Consider the following 26,452-nt stretch of genomic DNA (forward strand, 5'->3'; position numbering starts at 1 on the left):
AAGACGGCTTTGTTCCCTCAAGTAGATGTGTAATGAGTACCACTTTACACAGGATTTATTTACTTTTCTTTGTAACTCAACCTGTATTCCAAATTTGTATTTATGAATTATTGAAAGTTTTTTTAAAAACATCTGCTTTTTTAGATTTTTTTTTTTTACCAGTCATAATTTTTTTTTTCAAGTTAGTGCAATGGACCACATATTGAACATAAACTACAATTTGCAACTTTTAGCAACATAGTCTATGAGCTTGCTGCTCAGACTGGAGTGCTTAGGTATCTATGAATTTTTAGCAGGGAGTCTGTGAAGCCATGCAATAAAATGTATTACTCTTTTAAGCACCATTTCTACTAAAAGATTGGTGGGGGTGGAATATTAAGTTATTTAATTGCTTGACATTTAAAAAGAAACTAATTCTGAACATAAAAGACAAAAAATTTCACATTGATGGTCTCTACCCTACAGATCCTGAAGGTATGTATCAGTTCATTGTGTAGAAAGGTTTCAGCAGTCAGTGGTTGCATTTGAAGTCAGTTGGGGTCTTGGAAAGTTGTGAAACGAGTGAACTAACCAACATAAAATGCTGATCAATAAGGCTGAGAAAGAGCCCTGCATTTTAGCATTCAGTTACTATATATAGTATCAGTATATCAAAGTGTTAACTGGTAATATTTGTTGGGTTGTTGAAAAGAATAATACTATCAAAAGAGACATTTTGTTTTAAATCTTGGGAATATTTTTCTTGGATTTTATTTTATCAAACCCCACTTTTAAGTAATCCTGAGTAAAATTCAGATTCAGATTAGTCGCTCAGTCGTATCCGACGACTCTTTGCGACCCCATGAATCGCCGCATGCCAGGCCTCCCTGTCCATCACCAACTCCCGGAGTTCACTCAAACTCACGTCCATTGAGTCGGTGATGCCATCGAGCCATCTCATCCTCTGTCGTCCCCTTCTCCTCTTGCCCCCAATCCCTCCCAGCATCAGAGTCTTTTCCAGTGAGTCAACTCTTCGCATGAGGTGGCCAAAGTACTGGAGTTTCAGCTTTAGCATCATTCCTTTCAAAGAAATCCCAAGGCTGATTTCCTTCAGAATGGACTGGTTGGATCTCCTTGCAGTCCAAGGGACTCTCAAGAGTCTTCTCCAACACCACAGTTGGGTTTACTAAAAAAAAAAGATAATTTGGGGGTTATTGTTTGATTTGCAAAAACATTGAATATAATATTTCTTTAAATAATTTACTTCTTTAGCTTCTTCAGCTCATATTCACAGTGTTCAGTCCTACATAAAAATATACATAAAAATAAAACAAGGAACCATCAATAGTTTACAGATTTTTCTTTTTTTTAAATGTAAAACATTGTGGTGAAAGATTAAAAGGATATAAATTTGAAAATTTGAATACCCAGTATTTTGTTTTTTAAAATATCTAATAAGTTTGAGTAAAAGCAATATTAATAACTGCCTTTAATTTTATTCTAGATAATGAGATCAGGGCTTGAATGTGCCACTTTATTTTTTTTTTTTGGAGTATAGTTGATTTACATGTTGTGTTGGTTTCAGGTGTATAGCAGAGTGATTCAGTTATACGTACACGTATATTCATTCTTTTTTAGATTCTTTTCTCATATAGATTATCAGAATATTGAATACTGTTCCCCTGTGTTACACAGTAGATCCTTGTTGGTTATCTATCTTGTGTATAGTAGTGGGTGTTTGTTCATCCCAAGCTCCTGATTTACTCTTTCTCCCCACATTTCCCCTTTGGTAACCATAAGTTTGTTTTTGATATCTTTAAATCTGTTTCTGTTTTATAAATAAGTTAATTTACATCATTTAAAAAAATTAGATTCCACATATTACTGGTAGTATATGATATTTTTTTCTCTGACTTACTTCAGTTAGTATGATAATCTCTGAGTTCATCCATGTTGCTGCAAATGGCATTATTACATTTTTTTGTGGCTGAGTAATATCCATACACACAAACACACACACAAGTAACCCATATTCTTTATCCATTCTGTCATTGGACATTTTGATTGTTATTACTGTTTTTATTAATAAATATGACCATCATCATTCAACCTGTAGAGTGACATGAATATATTCTTGAAGTATCCAGATGATAATAGCTTTTTTACTTAAGTAACTTCAGAAAGAAAAGAAGGGCAAGGTGGGTGTAGGGAACCGTTAAGTAGGGGAGTTGTAGGAAGAGCAAATTTAAGAGTTAGCATGCTGTCCTGGGGTGTATTTTCTGTGTGGAATTTGCACCCATTAACAGAGGAAGTATAAAGCATTCTCTTTGTGTAATAAACTAAACCAGATAAAAATATACTTTGTTCTTTTTACTTTTACTTTGTTTTACTGCCATTTAGACTTGACTGAGAAGAAAAATAGAGGTCAGTAGAATTGGCATAGTTCTTAGTCTGAGTTTCTTTATTTATCACTGTTATTTGTTCATTCAGGGATTTTAATTTATATCATCTGAAACTCTGTAGATTGCAAATTTTCTATAACATGGCTAATTACTTTTATAATAAAGAATATACATAAAACAGAAAGCAAATTGTCCAGGATAAAAAAAAAAAATCTAATTTCTTTGACATTTCTTTATGCTTTAAGTAGAAGATGAACCAGAAGTGAGAATTGAAGAGTTGGAGAGTTTTGTTTTGTTTTTTTGGTGTCAGGACAGGCAGGGGGAGGGGTTGTTCATAAGACACAAGAAGATTACTAAAATAGAGGAGGTGGGGGAAGGAACTTTGTAAACTGAGAGGTGTGTATACAGGATGGTGATTATATGAGACTCCTCTAAGATGTGCCCCTCAATTTTCTGTTGTTCTTGCTATTTTAGGGGGAGAAATCCCGTGTCTTGAGGATATGATTTCCGTGATATGATGAGGAGTACTAGGATTTTAAAAAATTATTGCAAATATATGTTAGTTGGCTAAGTCCAAATTGTAGTGACAAAAGAAAATAATAAAAAATCCATCGCAACTCTGGAAAACAGGAAAGGATGCTGTCAGTGAACATTTGGGGACTTCTTGGTAAATATAAGACTGATTAGATTATTGAAAACCACTACTGAACAGCTTATAGCATAGGGAAAACTGCCTGTGGGTAATATTGGGATAGGTAGACTCTAGGATCAGTGAATCTAGATGAGAAATAGACTAGTTTCTCCCCTTTACCACACTAAGGGCAAAACCCACCTAGAAAGTCTCACCATCATTTATTATGGGAAGGGTGGGAGTTGGCGAGACTCTTGAGGAAGGTAAAGCAATGTCCTGAATCAATCATAAGTATTGAACAATCTAGGTCTTTATTTAAACAGATGAAGATAATGATGAAATACTGGATATTTGAGGGCTTCTCAGGTGGTGCCAGTGGTAAAGAACCCACCTGCCAATGCAGGAGACACGAGAGATGCAGGTTCAGTCCCTGGGTTGGGAAGATCCCATGGAGGAGGCCACGGCAACCACTCCAGTATTCTTGCCTGGAGAATCCCATGGAAAGAAGAGACTGGCAGGCTACACAGGGTTTCAGAGTTGGACACGACTAAAATTTAGCAACTTAGCACACAGCAGTGCTAAACAGAGGACTCATTCTAAAATAGGCAGAGCAAATAGCCCAGAAATCAGTTAATATATAAAAAAAAAGCAAACTGAAAATATTTAGTTTCTAGAGAAAATAACAGTGAAAAAAAACCTCTTGACAATTAAAAATTTGATTGCCAAATACAACCTATGGAGGCCAAAAAATATAGAAGGTACTAGAATCCAGAGTGCTGAGTTGATTCCAAAGAGCAAGTGCACAGAACACTTGCTGACTTAAACACTTACGTTTACAGGTCACATGCTTTTGAGGGGAGAGATCTTTGGGTTTCCAGTAGATGAGAAGTTATAATTAAGGCCTCTGCATAAGGCCAAGGCTCTTCAAGATAAGGTTTTAATGAAAGAGTCTCCAGAAAATGAAATTTAACTTCCAGCAGAGAACATCAGAGAAGTTTTCTTCCCTTGGCATTTCGGTGTAAGACTAAAAAGTCTTCCCTAAAAATTTGTGGCCGTAAGCTTGTCTTCATGTGGGTGTGAGATTCTAATTTATACTAACTGCCTAGTTCAGGAAACTGCAGGCAGAGAAAATTTTAAAAAAATCGTCAAATGTTGGTAGTGCTACGAAGCACCTAACAGAAACAAAAGTAAATACTCTTTTAAGGCGGGTACATGTTCAAGATGAGCCATTTAGTATATCTCTTGGTAGAGCCTGAATGAAATGCTTTGGAGAAAATCAGCAATCATGAGCAAGAGTAAGCAGGAAAAAAACCCCAGCAACATTAGACTTCTGTGATATTAAAATTAATAGGAGTATGGAATTATATACAAATGTTAAAAGAAATAAAATGGAAGATTAAAAACAAGAGCAAAAGACAGAATGCTGTCAAGAAGTACCAGGAAGATTTGAAAAAGAGCTTGTAGAAATGAAAAATATAATAATTATATTGTAATTGGAAAACATTGAATGGCTTAAATATATGAAACCTAGCTGAAGAGGGAATTAATGAGAAGATAGATTTGAAAAAACAGAGAAACGGGAACATGAAAGACATAGAGTCAGAAGAATAAACATGTCTTAATATGTGTGAAGCTGAAGTTCAGAAAAAGAGAATGAGGAGATTGACAGTCTGTATCCAAAGAAGGAATGAGCATTTTCCAAAATTAAAAGATATCTATCATTAGACTAAAAAAAAAAACACAAAACCCAACACAGTAAATCCAGAGGAAGCAAAATACCTGGATAATACTTAGGACAAAAGGAAAATAAAAGTAACCAGAAATAGCTTACCTGCAGAGGTATAAAATTAGACCAGTAGCAGACTTTTAAACAACTGTAGATGCCGTAAGAGAATTGAGCCTTTAAATACTAAAAGATTCCAGATACCATCTTGAAAGTAACTAGCAAAATCAATCAAAAACAAGTGTTTTGAAATGTATTTTCAGACAGGTATCAGATTGTTAAAAAGATTAAAGTGTGACTATACTATATGGGTTAGCATATGTAACAACAAGAACTCTTTAAGTTTGCAGAAGTATAAACAACTAGTTTCGAGAGTAATTTGGCAATATCTAGGAAGCTTGAATGAACATTTCTCCAATGATCTGGAAATTCTGCATATATATATATATATATATATATGTATGTATGTATATATACTCATGCTTACATATACCTTAGCATTGTTTATTGATCTGTTTTGACCATAACATAAACTTTCAGGAAGCAAAATTGACTGTGTATAGCACACTTTGATCCACCTCTGTGCCTTACCACTTTTTCACTTTTACCTTTACTCCTCACCTATGACCTTGACCTACTAATTTGATTTTATTGGTGGGTTGTAAGCTGTAGTTTGAAAAACACTTCCTTAAAAAAACTCACGTATGAGTGCAATAGGGATGTTCATACCAGTATCATTTGTAAAAGTGAAACACTAGCAGTCTTAAGCTCTTAATAAATGGAGAGTGGACAAGTAAACTGTGGTATATTTCATGTAAGGTGAAGAAGACTGTGAAAGTATTAAGTTTTTAGGAAGCTTAAAAATATAAAGCAATACTATGTCGTTTTATGGATGTATGCATATATAAAATATATAAGGAAATCCGTGGTAATGATAGACACCAAGCTTAGATTATCTCTAGGAGGAAAAGAAAGGTATTCTGTTATGTAGGTAACAATTTTTCTTGAACTGAGGAGTAGATACATAGGTGTTTGTTAAATAATATCTTATACTCCTTTGTATGTCTAAAATATTTCACAATGAATTTTTTGAAAAGGGAGATAGTGATATTGACAGATTGAGATTTCTTTCAGGGAACAGAGCAAAAAGAGTTGGATTTTATAAGAGAAAAGTTTGAGACCTAAAAAATAGATTCAAGAGATCATTATCTGTGAAGTAAGAATTCCAGAAGTGAAAAATACATACTGTAAAAGCAGTAGACAATGAAATGGTAGAGTAAAATTTTCCTGAGCTGAAGAATGCCATCAAATAAGATATGCTGAAATCAAATTTCTGGTATAATCAAATAGTGGTCAGATTTTGAATTCCAAGGATCAAAAGAAAACCAAGTTTCCAGATAGAGTAAACAGACTTGCCCTAATGCAAAAAAAGTATCAGATTGGCATCTGATTTTTCTTCTGCAGCACTGGATACTAAGGAACAGTGGAAAATTTCCATAGAATTCTGAGGTAAAAGTACTATGATCCTAAGGTTCTGTATACAGGCAAAATTGTTTTAAAATGTGAGGACAAATATAAAAGAACTCTGAGCTATAACACTTACAAATGAATATATTATTTGGAAGTACTTAAGCAAAATGAAATGAATCATAATAGAGAATTCTGGATGGAAAAAAGAAAGACATACACTAAGTATAAATGAACAAAAGCAAACAATAAACCGAAACAGTCAGTGAAACTTTTGGTTAAATCTAAAAACTTGTCGCTAATGTACTTTGATGTATATTTGAGGTATAATATAAACATAAAATATTCCTAATAAAATGGAAGATCTGAAAAAATGACCACTAGGAAATAAGATTTAGATGTTTTAATAAGAATAAAACCTGGGCTTTGGCAGGTGATGAGTGGAGGGAGGAAAGTAAAAGAATACTATGCATAGTTTGCTATGTAAAGTATTTCTATTCATAGAACTACAGAAGTGGATACTTTTTGCTTTACTTATGAAGGAATATAGAAATCTTGAAAATTTGAAGAGATTTTTGTTAAAAGATGGCAGGGTATCAGCTGTCTCAAACTTCATCACATCTGTTTGAAACAACTAAAAATGTATTTTTTTTTTAAGAAAAATATGTTGGGCAGCAAGAAAGGGTGACATTGGTATAGTAAATTTGGGGGGGATTCCCTGAAGATAGAAAGTAGATGGAATGAGAGAGACAGAGAAACAAGAGCAGAGAAAAAACTGCAAGTGAAACTGAGTTTTTCCTTGGTACACTTCAAGAAACTCCCATCCGTTTTAACAGTTTCAGAGGATTCAAGTGGTCTGCAGCATAATCATCAGATTAATTAATTTAAGAGCTGCTTGTACCAAATGGACTCTTTTCTTCAATTGTACAGAATGATAGTCGGCAGTAGTATTTGTCTCTAGGATAGGAGACATGGCTTCTGTTCTGCATGTGATGTCTAGGAAAGGCTTCTGATTGTGGATGCTGTAGTGGAGAGAGAGCAAAGCGGAGCCTGGAACACAAAAGGGAGGAAAGGGAAGATCAGTTCCACGGATATGAAACACAGTAAAACAGTCTGCCCCAAAAGTAAAATCTTCCTGTTTTTTTCAGTCTTTCAACAACCTGCTTTATGACATACATTCTAAATTGAAACCTCTGAATATGCTCTGCCCACTCACACTCATCCTGAAATCAACTCTCCAATTCAGGGAAGAGTCCTTCACAAAGTCACAGACCTACAGATCTACATTAGAAACCCTGGCTATTTAGCTAATTCTGGGACACCATTCACAAATTTGGAAGACCAATGATTACCAGAAAACCAAAAATATGAGTAGAAGATGAACTGAGAGAAATTGACTCCTGGAAAATGAGAATGATACAAGATGTAGGTGGAACCTAAATGTAATTTGCATCCTTAGAGATTTAAGATCATAAAGCAGCTGTAAAAATAAGCCAGCTTGTTCTGAAAGCAATCTGCAGAGTTCTCAGAAACAAAAAAATATTGCTAAAATAAAAAATATTCAAGGGAAGGGCTGAAAGTTAAATTAATGATATAGAAGTAAGGTTGAGGAAATATCCTAGAACCTGAAGTTTAAAAGATGGAGATTGGAATATGAGCATATGTTTAAGTTACGTGGGACATGGAACCAGGTATGTGTTCCAGGAATGTGAGGGAGTGTTGAATGTTAACAGAGATCGGTATATACAGATGTGCAAAGATGGCCAAGATACATAAAGTGAATAAACGTGTTGCGAGAATAGTATTTTAGTATGTTTGTGATCATAAATCATATGCATGTTTGAATATGAATGAGAAAGATGAAAGGACATGAATGATCTCCTTTTGGGAAAAGGATGGATGAGAGAGGAATACTTTTCATTTTTCTTAAAGCATGGTATTTTAAAAAGAGTATATTTTTATTTAAACAATAAGTTATTAAAAGTAATGTTGCGTGAAAAGGAGAGCAACATGAGGTTAGCAGGGATTACCTAAAGGGATTACTATGATTTACACATAGTCTCAAGTCCATAATTTTCTTTGTAGTGTACAATTTTTTCTGTTACTTCTTAGCAACTGTCTCCTTCCCTTACTTCCTAGATTCTCAACCGAAGTGTATTTTCACACACTTCTCTGAACCTTCTTTACCCAAAGTATTGGGGCGGGGAGTGCTAATTCCTTTGTTGCATGTGAATTTTATGAGAGAGGATATATATGTGGAGAATACCTTCAAGTAAGGATATTTTCTAGGTATTGCTTTATGAATAAAGGGTAGTATCAATCCAACACCTTCTGTGGAATGAGTCAGGATGTAAATAAATTATGTTAATGATTAATAAAGGGAAAAATGGGAGAATTCCATATTTAAGATTTTGAAGTATATTCTGGTGGGATTTTTTGGGATGAGAGTGGGAATTGCTCAATATCAGAACAGTAACATGTGAGTATAATCACAGAGGTGTGAAGTGGTGATCTGGACCACCTGAAAGGCCCCATCCTTTTTGTGAGGAGATGGATATGATCCTTGATCTCAGTTTGCTACATCTACTGTAACCTCTGACCCCTCCACCATCACTGAGGATGCTTCTCTAAGGCCTGAAGAAGCGGTAGAGGATCACGAGAGAGCAAGTGCCTGAAGATCCTTGCCTGGGACAAACTATGGGAAGAAAAGTCCTGCAGGTATTCTTCTTTTGTGTTTTACTTGGTTGCTGTGTTTTTATTGGAGAAAATAATTCTTTTCCTTGGAAGGGGTGAGGAGTGGTTGGTGGGAGGTGGGAGATGAGAAGGAGTAGTTCACTTTTCACTTTCATGCACTGGAGAAGGCAATGGCACCCCACTCCAGTACTCTTGCCTGAAAAATTCCACAGACGGAGGAGCCTGGTAGGCTGCAGTCCATGGGGTTGCTAAGAGTCGGACACGACTGAGCGACTTCACTTTCACTTTTTACTTTCATGCATTGGAGAAGGAAATGGCAACCCACTCCAGTGTTCTTGCCTGGAGAATCCCAGGGACGGGGGAGCCTGTTGGGCTGTTGTCTATGGGGTCACACAGAGTTGGACACGGCTGAAGCGACTTAGCAGCAGCAGCATTCTTTTGTAAGTGTGATAGAACAGTTGGGAAACAGTACCAGCATCTTTCTGTCTTTTTCTTTTTCTGCTTTTACACGGTGTTTTCTGTCATCTTCAAAATAAAAGGCTATTCTTGAATCACAGATTCACTTCTGTGGTGTTAAGATTCACTAAGAACATTTAGGTACATAGCATGCTGACATAATAGATTACCTAGTTGCAAATTTTAAAAACTAATGATAAATGTTTAGATCTGTGAATGGTATTGAATTTAAATTTCTGAATATATGCTTAAAAAGCTTGTTTGTAATTGTTATTTTTTCTTTTGTGTTAGTTGTTTAACTATTTGACACTGATTTATTTCTTTGGCATGAAGATTTAACACTGCTATGCACTTAAGTAATTAATTAACTGGAGCACCTTAAGTCTTACATTTGTTATTTTTCTCTAGAATAGTAGTCTCAAGTGCCAGGAGCCCAGTTCTAGTTCCAGTGCAACTTAAACATATTGCAAAAAATTATTTTCTTCAAACTGTATGGCAGAGAATTTCATTGAGATTTTCTAGGTACTACTTATTGAAGTTTTAGAAATGGTATCTTCAGATATATTCTTGATAATTTGTTAATTCTGTTGTGCTTTTTAAATGATACTGTAAGAAGTATGCTTGAGTGTGGGGAGGGGTTGTTTTTGAAAATTTAGAGCATTTGGAACATATAACAATTCAGTTAAGTGGATATAGACAAAAATATGTCAATAAAATTGACCAAGGAAAAGTAAGTGAAATGACAGGATATGCTGGTAGTTTTCTTCTTTTTTGTTTGAATGAAAATAAGAAATGTTCTTAATAGAGATTTTTGTGTCATTTTCTCTTCCTTTTTTTTTTCTAGCATGAACATTAGGAAAAGACCTCTTTTTATTTCATCTTGTCTTCCAGTCCATTTTGAATCAAAAAAGACTCATTGAAAACTCCTTTGAGAAGAGTTTTGAAGAAGAAAAAAGAAATACTGTTGAGAGAAGTTGTGCAGACCAGAAGGGAGATAGAAACACATGTTTTTGGTGTGTGTGTAACACCAGCAGGACTTCATAGAACGTGGAGAACTGAGAAGAGAGAAAATTAAGAAGTGACTGAAAATTGTGGGGCCTGTTGGGAAAGTACTGGCCATCTACTAATGTGGAAAGGCAGTTGATGCTTCAGTCCCAGGGCTTTTTATCTCTGCTGTGCAGTTAGCATAAATTCTTCTCACATTCTGAACCACCCCTTTATCCTCTGTGAATGATGGAACTCTACTTCTATTTCAGCAGTGCTTCCAAAGATGAGTGAAAATATATAGTGTCTGCCAAAATCTGAAAAGTGTAGTCCATTTACTTATCACTAGAGCTTTGTAAGGTACCCCCTCCTGCATTTTAAATTTCTGTAGTTCGCAAAACCAGCCATTGTAGGGTGTTTTTTTTTTTTTTTTCTGTCAATAAATACTAGATTGTCAACATGAAATATAATGATTCTTCATCATTGTGGCAGTTTTCTCCAATTTGATATCAATAGTCACCTTGGTGAAAACTAAGATTTTACTTTTTACACTTAAATAATTATGTTGTTTTTGGTGTGTCATTGTATGAGTTCCTGTTTTTCTTGAGATTTTAACAGACCTTGACTTACTGTATATGTCAAAATAAAAATCTTTAAATAGTAAATATGTTGTAATATTGTGGATACTGATCTTATATTAATTTTTCACTAAATATTGAGTTTGATTTCCATAGAAACCCTGACCCTAAATGTCATATTTATCTCAAATTTTGGAAATTAGTTTGTGTTATATAACAAGCATCTTATGGATTTGGCTTGTGTGTGTTTTAAATTTTACTTGTTTTAAGCATTTTTTAAAAATAATGTACTCATTCTATTAGGCAGCTTTTCTTTGGAAGTCAGGAGGACTTTATGTTTTTGAAACTGTAATTGGTTGTTTAAGTTCTCCAGACCAGTAATACGAATTCTGCACCTTGTTTCTAATTCCATCTTTTCTTATTTTAAGGACTTTTAGTATACATTGTGATCTTTTTGAGCATAATATCTCAGTAGTCAAGAATATGTTCTCCTCATTTTCTCCAAGGAGGATTTCTTGACTGAAAGTTCCTCTTGTACACTGGGTTCTCTTCTGAGCACCCTCTTACTAATGCAGAGTGGCTGTGTGTGTATACGAAAGGGCATGATGTTGTTTCAGTCTGACATAAGAAATTGTACAAACGTGTTTATTAACTGCATTTCTTGTTGTGGCAAAAAGCTAGAAATAACTTTAACACACATCAAGAGGAAGAATGTTTGTGATGGAGTGTTACGAAACTCTTAAAAATGGGTTCTCTGTTCATTCTAAGGAGTGTGTGTGATTTTTTTTTTAATAAGTGAAGAAATTTAGGTATAATTCACAGTGTATCCTATTTTAAAAAACTTTGTTTCTATGAAACATGTTTTATATATTTTATTTTTTTTTGTTTTATATATTTTAGATAAATGATAATTATCTTGACATATGGGATGGAGGATAAGGAAGAAAGAGGGATGATCTTTTTTTTCTTTTCATATATTATCACATTCATTTCTGTGAAAGTGCTCCTTTTTATAATTTTTCAGGAAGAGTTTAAAGATTATCAAGAAAGTACTGAAATTAGTTTTATAGTATTTTATAAATTTATAAAAATACAGAAAAATAAAAATACTTGTAGTGGTCAGTGATATATACACACACAAACAGACACACACACACACACACATATATATATAGGTTGCTATTACTGTGATAAGGAGGATGCAGTATGGATTATGATTCCATGGGAACACTAAGATAGAAGCCAGCTTTATCTACAGGAGATAATGAGAGTCAGGGATAGTATGGACGTCTGAAATGTGGTCAAATGTGAAACACTAAATTGCCCAACAAAATTTAATTGAATTTACTTGTGGCCCTTCTTTCCTCCTCCTCAGAAAGGAGCAGGCAGAAGAGGAGCATCCAACAATGTAAAGATGAAAAAGTGGAATGTTATTTGAATTCTGTGCTGGAGAACAACACACTAACTAGAACTGGGCATGGTGAACCAGGCTCGGACCAAAACATTTCTGGGCCTCTGTTTTCTGAGCTATAAGGACTTTGTACTCAGGGCTCTCCTGGAAATAGGATTACACAATAAAGAATCCCCACAGAGAGTTGATTTTAAGTTTTAATATTTCCTCTGCCAGTAAATATTAATAGCTTTACTGTCTTTTGGAGGAGGTGGGGTTAATATAACAATACATGTAGATGTGAAGTTGGCCATTACTTTGCTCAACTAGAGTATAAGAATATTTATCTTTTATGACCTGATAACTATTACATAAGGAAAATTACTGCATTAGTAAATATTTGTGGCTTCCTTAGACTTGTACAGGTAACCTCATGAGTTCATAGGGTGTAAGTGTTAAAGTATAACTTAAAAATACAGAAAAGTGACAGTTAATAGATCTGGAAGTCTTAGGAAATGCTTTTATAGTATTGAGGGAGACGAAACTTTAAACTTAATTTGTATTATGCCCAGGGAATTGTGTGTATAACTTAAAAAACAATTAACCTTGAATTTACTTGAGGAAAAAACATAATGTCTGTGGGATAAAGATGAATTTTTACTATTAAGCTTCCTATTATGTCAGGTCACTGAACTCAGGTTTCACAGGCAGAGGCTCTATTTGCTTTTCATTTTTGTCTCTACCCTTTCTCTTTCCCTCAGCTTGAATACTCATAAGTCCCTTTGATTATTTTAATACATGATTATAAACTTAAATAAATTGTATTAGCTATGTTTTTCTCCTTTCAGCTGGGTTATCAAAGGATTATATAAACCAGTATTTTCTAAACTTCAAATAGTTTTGTACAATATTGTAATCTAATATATGTGTGTTACAGCATAAACTGTAATCTGATTTGTGAGTTGTGGTTCTCTATTTGCTATCCATGTTTTAAAAGACTTACCTGTTATTTGGGTTTTATTATAACTCACAGGATAATTATAAAGATTTGACAGTGGATAGGATAGCTTTGACGGAGAAGGCAATGGCACCCCACTCCAGTACTCTTGCCTGGAAAATCCCATGGACAGAGGAGCCTGGTAGGCTGCAGTCCATGGGGTCGCTAAGTCAGACACGACTGAGCAACTTCACTTTCACTTTTTACTTTCATGCATTGGAGAAGGCAATGGCAACCCACTCCAGTGTTAGTGCCTGGAGAATCCCAGGGACGGGGGAGTCTGGTGGGCTGCCGTTTATGGGGTTGCACAGAGTCGGACACAACTGAAGTGACTTAGCAGCAGCAGCAGCAGGATAGCTTTGAAAACTATCAAGATTATACAAACAAATTGTTATTATTTTATTCACTGGTTTAAAAATATTAGAGGTCCTAGACCTATATTCTTAAGAGCTGAAAATACTTTGGAAATCATTTACTGATTTTAGGTGTAATTGAAATGGTACAGTTTTATGAATAGCAATATTTCCATTATATTGAGAGAAAATTGAGATGATTTTACTAGATGACTACTAATTATAACCAGTATTATTCAATGAGATATGGAAATATATAAGATACACCAAAATTTAGGAACAATCTGGCACTTTTCAGAGTCAATCAGTAGACTTTGTCAAATAGTTAAGTGGCTCTGAAAATATCCAACATTATCCCATAGTTTGGGACCACAGTGTATGACTACAAAGTATTGAAATTTATTACTTTTTGTTTCTAACTCACTTTGGCCAAAACCAAACTCATTGTCTTCTTTTCAAACCTGTTCACCCTGTGGAGAAGGATCCTTTCGTCTCTTCAGTTACAGATAGCTGGATAACTTGTCTGAAGTTGTCATTTATTGCTCTTCAGTAACACCTATTTCCAGCAGGTGCTAAATTGTTAAAATTTCTTTTTTAAAATGTTTTTTTTTTTGGTGCTTCTGTTTCTGTCACCTTAGCTATGACCTGAAATCAGACTCTAAATATTTTTCATTTGGGTTATAATAGTACCCTTATAACTCATCTGCCTATCTTTAAAATCTTGCTTCATCCCATCCATACCATTCTCAAAACCATCTTTCTAAAGGTAAATTTGATGAAGTCACTCTTTTGTTGTCCTACCTTTTAAAAGTCCTGTGATAAAGGACAGAACTCATACAAAGGGCCTCTTTATAACCCTGCAAGATCTTTTTCATTATATTCCTTGCGCTTTGTATTACCCCTGGTACTTTGTATGTCATTAAATATTGGCAGAAGTAATTCTGGTAGGTCCTGAGAGATTGGAAAAGTATAAAATGTATATTGAGAAATTCTCTATATGCTTCCTAAAGAACTTTTTAACACACAATTTTTAATGAGCCTTTGTCTCCATTTCACATAGCATAGTACTTGGCGATTAGTAAGTGCTCCATATTGTTGTTAATTTGATCCATTTGAAATCATTTGAATCTAAATATTGATGACAGCAGTGAGTATGGGACATAGTTGCTTTGGCAAAGATGTAATCAGTTTTCATGTTCCATTTCCACTCTAGTTGAGACAAAATTATACTGCACATCTTCTGAGCCTAGCAATCTCCTTTCATTTTTAAGCATTTATGTGGCTTATTTTGATCTTATTCTTTTTTTCTATGTCTATTTTTTCAATAAACTTCCATTTTTGTTCTCTTTCCTTAACCAATTTAAAGATGGCTTGTGGGTACTTCCTGTCTGTGACAGGACTTGATTTTGTGAACCATTGATCAGCTAAGGAGATCCAAACAAGAAAAGATGAATCATTAAAAAAAAAAAAAGCTTCTCTTGCTTTCTGTGTGTAAAAGATACACATGTTTCTCTAACAGCCAATTAAAATTCAAACTTGGTGATTTGCCAAATTGCCAGTTAGATGTCACACTTAATTGTTGGTCTTCTGTGTAGCCTGGGTATTAGATGGCTTCCCTGGTAGCTCAGCTGGTAAAGAATTCTCCTGCAATGCAGGAGAAGACCCTGGGTTGATTCCTGGGTCAGGAAGATCCCCTGGAGAAGGGATAGGCTACCCACTCCAGTATTCTTGGGCTTCCCTGGTGGCTAAAATGGTAAAAGAATCTGTCTGCAATGTGGGAGACCTGGGTTCAGTCCCTGGACTGGGAAGATCCCCTGGTATTAGATAGCATTTAGATTGAATTAGTCTCGGGGACTTGGTCAGTGAAAAACTTGAAAAGTCATTCATTAACCATTAGTTGTAGATGTTTTTCCTGTTACAACTAGTACCAATTTTTAGTGTCCGATTTACTCAAGGTTCACTTTGTCCAGAATTTAATAAATAATGAAATTTATATAGAAATTATATAGCAATATGGGTGTTAAAAATAAGCACAGACAAGTTCATAAACCCTAAGGTAAATTCTTTCACTTTTCCATTTAGGCACATTTTACCTTGAATTAGGACGAAGGATTTAGTGAAACTGCTATCTACAAATCCATTTTTCAAGAACAGCCAATTAAGCACTTAAATGCTGTTCCTCCTTTTCATAATTTTTCAAGTAGAGAATTCATACATGACTCTTTTTCTCTGAATTAAATAATCTGTCAGTGGTATGCCTCCTTTTTTCTTACCCTTGGAGATAACTTTGGTTTCTAAATTACTGCTTGGTCACTGTGCAGATCCTACTTTGTGAGCATTAACCACTTGTAGTGGCAATGATTCTAACCACGTCCTCCCACTCCAGCCCCTACAGTCACATACATAATCAGCCGTTCAGAATTATTATCCAAGGTGGCAATTTCCTCCTACCTTTAAACTTGTACAGATAATCTTGTCAAAGGATTCTTTGTATGATGAATTTTCATTTTTCCAGAAATAGCTCAAGGTGACACTTTGATTTCATAGTGCTGTTTAGTTGAGTTTACTAATCTTTATTAAATAAAGTTTCCAGAGTCATCACCAGTTATTTCTTGAAATAGGACCTCTAAATTTAGCTTTGATTTGTTTACTTCTGTTTATTTTTATTGTTGTAGTGAAGGAACAGAATATGTATTTATTGCCTCTATGCAGAAACTGACTGGCTCAGAATAGAAAACACCAGGCTACTCCATCAAAACTGTTCATGCTCATTTATAGTTTAACTCAACTGATATTTTTAAAGCACTTCTAATTATGCTCCCCTGGTGGCTCAGATGGTAAAGAACACGCCTGCAATACAGGGGACCTGGATTCCATCCCTGGTCAGGAAGATCCCCTGGGGAAGGAAACGGCAGCCCACTCCAGTATTCTTGCCTGGAGAATCCCATGGACAGAGGAGGCTGGCGGGCTACTTTCCATGGGACCACAAAAGTCAGACATGACTGAGTGACTAGCCCAGTGTCGGTGTTGCTTTCAGGTACTTGGAATATGAAGAGTGAGATAAAGATTCTGACATCTAAGATATTTTAAATTGTAAAATAGTATGTAGTCCTTTTTGGAACTATAGGGACCAAGGAGAAGCAGGTGTGGTTGGGAGAACTTTAATAAAAGAGGTGATGACAGTGCTGAGACCTAAGAGAATCAACTTGGGAGTGGGTGGAGGGGCACCAGAAAGTAGAAAAAAAGGTTTGCGAGACTTAAAAGACCTACAGAGTTCTAGAGTCCTCTGTTAGCCATTTCTGAGGATGCAGGGTTCTCTGTGTGAGCAGGGCAGGTGAGATAGTGGCAGAGGGAGTCAGGGCCACCAGATGAAAGGCACTGCAGACCGTTGCCTTGGCGTGACAGATGGAACTAACATAAACATGACCTGCCTGTTAAAATACAGATTCTGAGTAAGTCAGGAGTAGGACCCTGAATTGGGTGAGGGGGTGTTCCCAAGTGATGTTGATTACTGCTGGTTCCCTAACCACAGTTTGAACAGCAAGATTATCTACTAGTATGAAGAGTTTTGCCTCTATTCTATGGAGCTTGAAGGTATATATGTGATCAAACTCTCATAATTTTGTTTACATAAGGGTAGAAGAGGAGACGTGGTCATCATTAGACTTAGCAAGGAGAAAGAATTGTGTGATGCTGAAAGAGGAGGAGGAGATAGAGGCAAGAGATACACAGAAAGTAGAATAAAAAGCACCTGATTATTAATTGGCTACAGAAGGGAGTTGTTCAGTGGAGGTAATTTGGTAAGTTCATAGGTTTGGAAGTTGACCAGTTCAGTTCAGTCACTCAGTCATGTCTAACTTTGCGACCCCATGGACTGCAGCACGCCAGGCTTCCCTGTCCATCTCCAACTCCTGGAGCCTACTCAAACTCATGTCCATTAAGTCAGTGATGTCATCCAACCATCTCATCCTCTGTTGTCCCCTTCTCCTCCCGCTTTCAATCTTTCCCAGCATCAGGGTCTTTTCCAATGAGTCAGTTCTTCTCATCAGGTGGCCAAAGGATTGGAGTTTTAGCTTCAGCATCAGTCCTTCCAATGAATATTCAGGACTGATTTCCTTTAGGATGGACTGGTTGGATCTCCTTCCACTCCAAGGGTCTCTCAAGAGTCTTCTCCAACACCACAGCTCAAAAGCATCAATTCTTCTGTGCTCACCTTTCTTTATAGTCCAACTCTCACATCCATACATGACTACTGGAAAAACCTGACTAGATGGACCTTTGTTGGCAAAGTAATGTCTGTGCTTTTTAATATGGAAATTGACTAACTGACAGATAGTATCTACTGAGTTAGAGAGGAGAAACAGGTTGATCTTGTGCCTGTGTGTACAGGGCAGTGGAACAGGACTCCACTGGGGAAAGGGAGCAATAAGAAAAAAATGTCAGCTAGACAGTTCTAAAGGACCAAATTGTCATGTCTGGCAAGTACATGTAGACCATGGGGGCCTCATCAGGTCAGCTCACTTCACATTTATTGAGGGTCTGATGCTTGCCAGTTCAATTCAGTTGCTCAGTCGTATCTGACTCTGCGACCCTATGAATCGCAGCACGCCAGGCCTCCCTGTCCATCACCAACTCCTGGAATTCACTCAAACTCTCGTCCATTGAGTCGGTGATGCCATCCAGCCATCTCATCCTCTGTCGTCCCCTTCTCCTGCCCCCAATCCCAGTTCCCTACTAATAACTGCTTAGCATACTAGAAAAGGTGAAATGTGATCTCTTCAATAAAGGATCTTACTATTGAGTGGGAAGATAGAATCAAATGAATAATTGGAATCTTTGCAAACCAGTTCGCCAAGGGGATTCCTGGAAAACACGGGGGAAACTTTTAGAGTAGGTGACAGTTCAGCAAGGTGTAGACAGGTGAAGAAAATACTATAAGCAAGTGGATAGGAATGGATATCCCAGTCAGTTGGAATGGGAAGTTAGCTTTTGGAGTCCAAGTTGCAGGTCATTTGTTATTGTTGTTCCGTCACCCAGTCATGTCCAACTCTTTGCAACCCCATGGACTGCAGCACGCCAGGCCTCCCTGTCCTCACCATCTCCAGAAGTTTGCCCAAGTTCATGTCCATTGCATTGGTGTTGCCATGCAGCCACCTCATCCTCTGATGCCCTCTTCTCCTTCTGTCCTCAATCTTTCCCAGCATCAGGGTCTTTTCCAGTGAGTTGGCTGTTCGCAACAGATGACCAAAATACTGGAGTTTCATCCAGTTTTAGATGAGTTTCAGCATCAGTCCTTCCAATGAGTATTCAGGGTTGATTTCCCTTAAGATTGACTGGTTTGATCTGCTTGCTATCCCCACTTTCAGGAGTCTTCCACAGTTCGAAAGCATCAATTCTTTGGCGTCCTGCCTTCTTTATAGTCCAGCTCTCACAGCCATACACGACCACTGGAAAGACCATAGCCTTAACCACATGTACCTTTGTTGCTTTTCAACACACTGTCTAGGTTTGTCATAGCTTTCCTGCCAAGAAGCATTCGTCTTCTGATTTCATGGTTACAGTCACCATCCACAGTGATTTCAGAGCCCAAGAAGAGGAAGTCTGTCAGTACTTCCACCTTTTCCCGTTCTATATGCCATGAAGTTATGGGGCCAGATGCGATGATCTTAGTTTTTTTAATATTTAGTTTTAAGCTGGCTCTCTCCTCTCCTTTCCTCCTCATTTGCTATAGCAGTAGCTTAAATTAGAAAGCTGAGTGGTGGAAGAGGAGGCTGCAAGCGTCTGATTATCAGTTTTCTTGTCACATGTGGTCCCTTAACCTGTAGATAATGAGAGTAGGGGTCCCTGAAGTGGTTAATTTTGCACTTTGCATTTTGTAGGAAGCAATCCAGTGTCAGTGTGAAGGCTGAATTGGAGAGAGGTAAAATGTGGGACTTGAATCCCAGGTAGACAGTCTTAAGTAGTGTGTCCTAAGTCCAAATAACTGAGCCAGCCCAAAACTCAAATCCTTAAGGGGTCAGACAGATGAGAGGAATACAGAAGTATTAGCATGTAAGGCTTAAGGAAGGGCAGGTTCTGCTGCGAAAGGAAATGCACTGTGTTCTTCCCACCACCCACCCCCGCCCCAGGGAATCCATAGTGTGCTGTCCAAATGCCCTTCACATAGTAATTTCTGATCAAAACCAAGGTGGTTACAGTAATGACAGAGAAATTATTTGGAAAGTAGAGTTTCTGTCTTGAGAGACAATAAGAGACCAACTAAGGACTAAAGGGTATGGGAAGAATCACATGCTTTTGGTGAAAAGTGAGGACATGTTGGTTTAGTGATGCTTGTGGAATCTCCAAGTAGAGACAGCTAGTTTACAGTTGTCAGAACTGGGCCAAGGAATGAAGTTTTGGGAAGTGGAATGAAGATTCTCCAAGGAAAAAAATTCCAGTGAGAGAGGAGAAAGAGGGCTGAGGATGGAACCCCAAGGAATTGTGAACTTTAAACAATGAGCAGTGAGAGGAACAGCAGAGTACTGTTCATGGTCGAAGAGGCTGGTGGCTTGGCTATGCTAGAGACAAGGAATCAGTGTTTCATTGAAGAAAATCATTCAGTTGTGTCACTTGCCACGGAGAGGTACACAAGCAAAGAATGCAAAGAGTCCTTCAGATTTGGTACAGAGCAGCCACTGACTAATTCGTGGGGCCAGAACCCAGAAAACTCTGGATTGTGGAGTGACTGGGAGGTGAGGGAGCACAGACAGTGATTCCTTTTGGAAGAATTTTTTTTCTTCTGCCGTTTGCTAAAAACACTTTCTCAAAGCTTAAGTTCCTGACTGAATGATCTAATTATAGAAAAGACTGATGCTGGGAGGGATTGGGGGCAGGAGGAGAAGGGGACGTCAGAGGATGAGATGGCTGGATGGCATCACCGACTCGATGAACCTGAGTCTCAGTGAACTCCGGGAGTTGGTGATGGACAGGGAGGCCTGGCGTGCTGCGATTCATGGGGTCGCAAAGAGTCAGACACGAATGAGCGACTGATCTGATCTGATCTGATGTGAGCTTAGTTACATGCTGGATCAATTAATTTTATTAATGTAAATTTGCTGGCATACGTCATATGAATATAAAGATATGTGATTATTTTCAAACTGAAAAGCTGCTAAAACAAAGATAATTTAAAAAATGAGTTTTTATATTTATAAGCTTATTCATTTTTCATTAATATTACAGTAACCTGTTTTATGAGACTCCAAGGAAATATTTTCTCCAGGTTTCTGAGTAAAGAAGAAAACTCTGTGCATTTATTTTCTTGACTTAATTTTAGTACTTAAAAAATGGGCTTAAACACTGAAGTGCTTTTGTAGTTTTACCGCAGACTATTTTTTTTACTATTAACTTAAAGGGTATTCATAGGCTTTGCAATGCTGCCCTCTACTGATCACTTCCCAAAATGCATTAACCTAAAGAGTCTTCCATCTCTGACTCTCGCTGGTCCTTTGTCTCAGCCCTGGTTGTTTCCTATCTTTTATCTTGCCTCAGTTGAGGGAGGGAGGTGTGTGTGTGTGTTTCATAACCAGTTACACTTATTCTCATTTAATGGCGTTAGGTAAAGATTTGAGCTTTGGAGCCAAAAAATTTGGTTATGAATTCTTAACACTAGAGTTCTTTTGAGAAGTGAAGGAGAAGGTCTTTTTGTGGCACTCGATACAGCACAGGGTAAGCATTGAGCATGTGGCCATTCTCTGTCCACTTTCTTCTCTCCATCCTCACTGACTAGGCTAGGGAGTCAAAATTCTTTTTTACCACCTCTGATTTCTCCTGATACAAAGCATCTCATTATATTAACACTGCCTCTTTGGTTGTCCATGCTCTGTAACGTCCAGGGGCCAGGAATCATGTTTGGCTTGTGCATGTTTGTATCTTTTGTATTTAGCACGAAGTTCAGTACATACAAGATCCTCATTTAGATAACATACTTGTTGTATGGCTGTGTGAACAAATGATTGAATAACTGGCTCAGTTCAGTTCAGTCGTTCAGTCGTGTCTGACTCTTTGCAACCCCATGGAGGGCAGCCTGCCAGGCCTCCCTGTCCACCAACTCCTGGAGTCTACCCAAACTCATGTCCATTGAGTTGGTGATGCCATCCAACCATCTCATCCTCTGTCATTTCCTTCTCCTCCCGCCTTCAATCTTTCCCAGCATCAGGGTCTTTTCCAGTGAGTCAGTTCTTCACATCAGGTGGCCAAATATGGGAGTTTCAGCTTCAACATCAGTCCTTCCAGTGAATATTCAGGACTGATTTCCTTTAGGATGGATGGTTAGATCTCCTTGCAGTCCAAGGGACTCTCAAGAGTCTTCTCCAACACCACAGTTCAAAAGCTTCAATTCTTCGGTGCTCAGCTTTCTTTATAGTCCAACTCTCACATCCATACATGACCACTGGAAAAACCATAGCCTTGACTAGATGGACCTTTGTTGGAAAAGTAATGTCTCTGCTTTTTAATATGCTGTCTATGTTGGTCATAACTTTCCTTCCAAGGAGTAAGTGTCTTTTAATTTCGTGGCTGCAGTCACAATCTGCAATGATTTTGGAGTCTCCCAAATTAAAGTCTCTCACTGTTTCCACTGTTTCCCCGTCTATTTGCCATGAAGTGATGGGACTAGATGCCATGATCTTAGTTTTCTGAATGATGAGCTTTAAGCCAACTTTTTCACTTTCCTGTTTCACTTTCATCAAGAGCCTCTTTAGTTCCTCTTCACTTTCTGCCATAAGGGTGGTGTCATCTGCATATCTGAGGTTATTGATATTTTTCTCGGCAATCTTGATTCCAGCTTGTGCTTCATCCAGCCCAGCATTTCTCATGATGTACTCTGCATATAAGTTAAATAAGCAGGGTGACAATATACAGCTTTGACGTACTCCTTTTCCTATTTGGAACCAGTCTGTTGTTCCATGTCCAGTTCTAACTGTTGCTTCCTGAGCTGCATACAGATTTCTTAGAACGCAGGTCAGGTGGTCTGGTATTCCCATCTCTTGAAGAATTTTCCACAGTTTATTGTGATCCATACAGTCAAAGGCTGTGGTGTAATCAATAAAGCAGAGGTAGATGTTTTTCTGGAATTCTCTTGCTTTTTCCATGATCCAGCGGATGTTGGCAATTTGGTCTGTGGTTCCTCTGCCTTTTCTAAAACCAGCTTGAACATCTGGAAGTTCATGGTTCATGTACTGTTGAAGCCTGGCTTGGAGAATTTTGAGCATTACTTTACTAGCGTGTGAGATGAGTGCAATTGTGTGGTAGTTTGAGCATTCTTTGGCATTGCCTTTCTTTGGGGTTGGAATGAAAACTGACCTTTTCCAGTCCTGTGCCCACTGCTGAGTTTTCCAATTTTGCTGGCATATTGAGTGCAGCACTTTAACAGCATCATCTTTTAGAATTTGAAGTAGCTCAACTGGAATTTCATCACCCCCACTAGGTTTGTGCATAGTGATGCTTCCTAAGGCCCACTTGACTTCATACTCCAGGATGTCTGGCTCTAGGTGAGTGATCACACCATCGTGTTTATCTGGGTTGTGAAGGTCTTTTTTGTATAGTTCTTGTGTGTATTCTTGCCACCTCTTTTTAATAATCTTCTGCTTCTGTTAGGTCCATACTATTTCTGTCCTTTATTGAGCCCATCTTTACATGAAATGTTCCCTTGGTATCTCTAAGTTTCTTGAAAGGATCTCTAGTCTTTCCCATTCTGTTGTTTTCCTTTATTTCTTTACACTGATTACTGAGGAAGGCTTTCTTATCTCTCCTTGCTATTCTTTGGAACTCTGCATTCAAATGGGTATATCTTTCCTTTTCTCCTTCGTTTTTCGCTTCTCTTCTTTTCACAGCTATTTGTAAGGCCTCCTCAGACAGCCAGTTTGTGTTTGCATTTCTTTTTCCTGGGAATGGTCTTAATCCTTGTCTCCTGTACAATGTCACAAACCTCCATCAATAGTTCATCAGGCACTCTGTCTATCAGATCTAATCCCTTGAATCTATTTGTCACTTCCACTGTATAATCATATGGGATTTGATTTACATCATACATGAATGGTCTGGTGGTTTTCCCTACTTTCTTCAATTTAAGTCTGAATTTGGCAATAAGGAGTTCGTGATCTGAGCCACAGTCAGATCCCAGTCTTGTTTTGCTGAGTGTATAGAGCTTCTCCATCTTTGGCTGCAAAGAATATAGTCAGTCTGATTTCGGTATTGACCATCTGGTGATGTCTGTTTGTACAGCTTTCTCTTGTGTTGTTGGAAGAGGGTGTTTGCTATGTCCAGTGCGTTCTCTTGGCAAAAGTCTGTTAGCCTTTGCCCTGCTTCATTCTGTACTCAAAGGCCAAATTTGCCTGTTACTCCAGGTGTTTCTTGACTTCCTACTTTTGCATTCCAGTCCCCTATAATGAAAAGGACATCTTTTTTTTGGTGTTACTTCTAGAATGTCTTGTAGGCTTTCATAGAACCGTTCAGCTTCAGCTTCTTCAGCATTACTGGTAGGGGCATAAACTTGGATTACCATGATATTGAATGGTTTGCCTTGGAAACGAACAGAGATCATTCTGTCGTTTTTGAGATTGCATCCAAGTACTGCATTTTGGACTCTTGTTGACTATGATGGCTACTCCATTTCTTCTAAGGGATTCTTTCCCACAGTAGTAGGCATAATGGTCACCTGAGTTAAATTCCCCCATTCCAGTCAATTTTAGTTTGCTGATTCCTAAAATGTTGACATTCACTCCTGTCATCTCCTGTTTGACCACTTCCACTTTGCCTTGATTCATGGACCTGACATTCCAAGTTCCTATGCAATATTGCTCTTTACAGCATCAGACTTTACTTCTGTCAGCAGTCACATCCACAACTGGGTTTTTTTTTTTTTTTTTTTTGCTTTGGCTTCATGTCTTCATTCTGGAGTTATTTCTCCACTGATCTCTGCATATTGGGCACCTACTGACCTGAGAAGTTCATCTTTCAGAGATCATCTTCCAGGGGATCTTCCCAACCCAGGGATCGAACCCAGGTCTCCCCTACTGCAGGCAGATTCTTTACCAATTGAGCCACAAGGGAAGCCCAAGAAAGCTGGTGTGGGTGCCCTATCCCTTCTCCAGTGGATCTACCTGACCCAGGAATTGAACCGGTGTCTCCTGCATTGCAGGCAGATTGTTTACCATCTGAGCTATCAAGGAAACCTAAATAACTGGTTACCACTTCTTAACTGGAATCTTGGAGTGTGTTACAGAATTTTTTTGGTATTATGCAGGATGCAAATGAATGCTCTTGATACATGGTATAATTAGATTTTACCCCTGGCCTTTCATAGAGGTATTTATTTGCTATTTTGTTCAATGTCTTCTGTAGTTGTTAGTTTTTTCAGGTTTTTGACAGTAAAGATAATTTATATTTTCCATGAAAATTGTCAACTTCACCTAATTAAAACTATTAGCAAACAGTTTTACATAAAATTTCCTTATAACATTTGATTTCTTCTGTATCTGATTAAAATCCTTTTATCATTGCCATATTTATGTCTTGTATTTTCATTAAAAAATAATTAGATGGAGGTATGTGTATTTTATTGATATTTTTGAAGTACTGGGATTATCTTGAATTCTTTTGTTTTTCTACTCTCTGATTGCAAAATTAGGGCTCCCCAGGTGGCTCAGTGGTAAAGAATTGTCTGCCAAGCAGGAGACGTGAATTTGATCCCTGGGTCCGCAAGATCCCCTGGAGAAAGAAATGGCTACCCACTCTAGTATTCTTGCCTGGGAAATTCCATGGACAAAGGAACCTGCTGGGCTGCAGTCCACGGGTTCACAAAGGGTTGGACACAATTTAGCGACTAAACAATAACAATGGAAAAAACATAATTTTACCTATATTGCCTCTTCTAGGCTTTTCTAATAATTTAATGTGCCCACTTATTTCTATTCTTTTTTGTTAAAGGTTTTATTACTCTAAATTTGCCTCTGATGCCCATATCTAAGCCCCATATTGTTTGATGTATCCTATTTTTGTCATTTCAAAGTGCTTAGTAAATACAGCTGATTTTCTTCTTGGCCTAAGAGTTGCTTAAGGAGGGTATTTTTCAATTGTGAAGTGTGTGTGTATGTATATATTAACAGTTGTTAATTTATAGTTTTACTATAATGTAAGCAGAGAAAAAGGCCCATATAATTTCTATTTTTTTTTTCTTGTGATACATACAAGATCAATATTTAAAATGTTCTCCAAGAACTGAGAAAAAAGATGAGTCCCCTGTAGGGTGTGTAGTTCTCTATGTTTATTTATTTATTCACTTTATTTTAGCATTTTGACTACTTCAACTATCATAACTTATTAGGATTAAAGTTTTATATTACTGTTGTGTGTTTGTCATTTTCCTCACTTTTTAAAACATGTTTCAGTACTATGTTATGTGATGCTTAAAGTTTGTCGTTGATATTTTCATAATGGATTTTCCTTTTCATCAATTAAAATAATCTTTTCAATAAATGTTGCTGGTCACTTTGATACTCAAATGGGAAGAAAATGAAACCTGATCTCTGCTTTCCACATGTACATTTGATTTACGATCTAAACGTGAAAAGTAAAATAATGAAGCCTCCGTAAGAAAATATAAGAGAGTATCTGTTTTATCTTAAAGTGGGAAAATATTTCTTAAACAATACAGAACTTTGTAACATAAAAGGAAAGTGATAATATGCTCCATCATTGACAGGTTAAGAACTCTTGTCATCAAAAGATATCAGTAAAAGAGAAAAAGCAAAGCAAAGA

The 26,452-nt window shown here is 37.2% G+C and overlaps 1 protein-coding gene and 1 long non-coding RNA gene across 4 annotated transcripts in view; both read left to right on the forward strand.

Annotated features, from left to right (window-relative positions):
• Positions 1-26,452, forward strand: part of MACROD2 (mono-ADP ribosylhydrolase 2) — a 2,330,645-nt gene that overhangs the window by 32,108 nt on the left and 2,272,085 nt on the right.
• Positions 8,938-25,740, forward strand: LOC112449247 (uncharacterized). Its single transcript, XR_009496834.1, has 2 exons — positions 8,938-9,336; positions 10,197-25,740. It is a non-coding gene; the product is annotated as an uncharacterized lncRNA (long non-coding RNA).

This window comes from Bos taurus, chromosome 13 (genome assembly GCF_002263795.3).
Source record: "Bos taurus isolate L1 Dominette 01449 registration number 42190680 breed Hereford chromosome 13, ARS-UCD2.0, whole genome shotgun sequence".
In the NCBI taxonomy this organism is placed as follows: Eukaryota; Metazoa; Chordata; class Mammalia; order Artiodactyla; family Bovidae; genus Bos; species Bos taurus.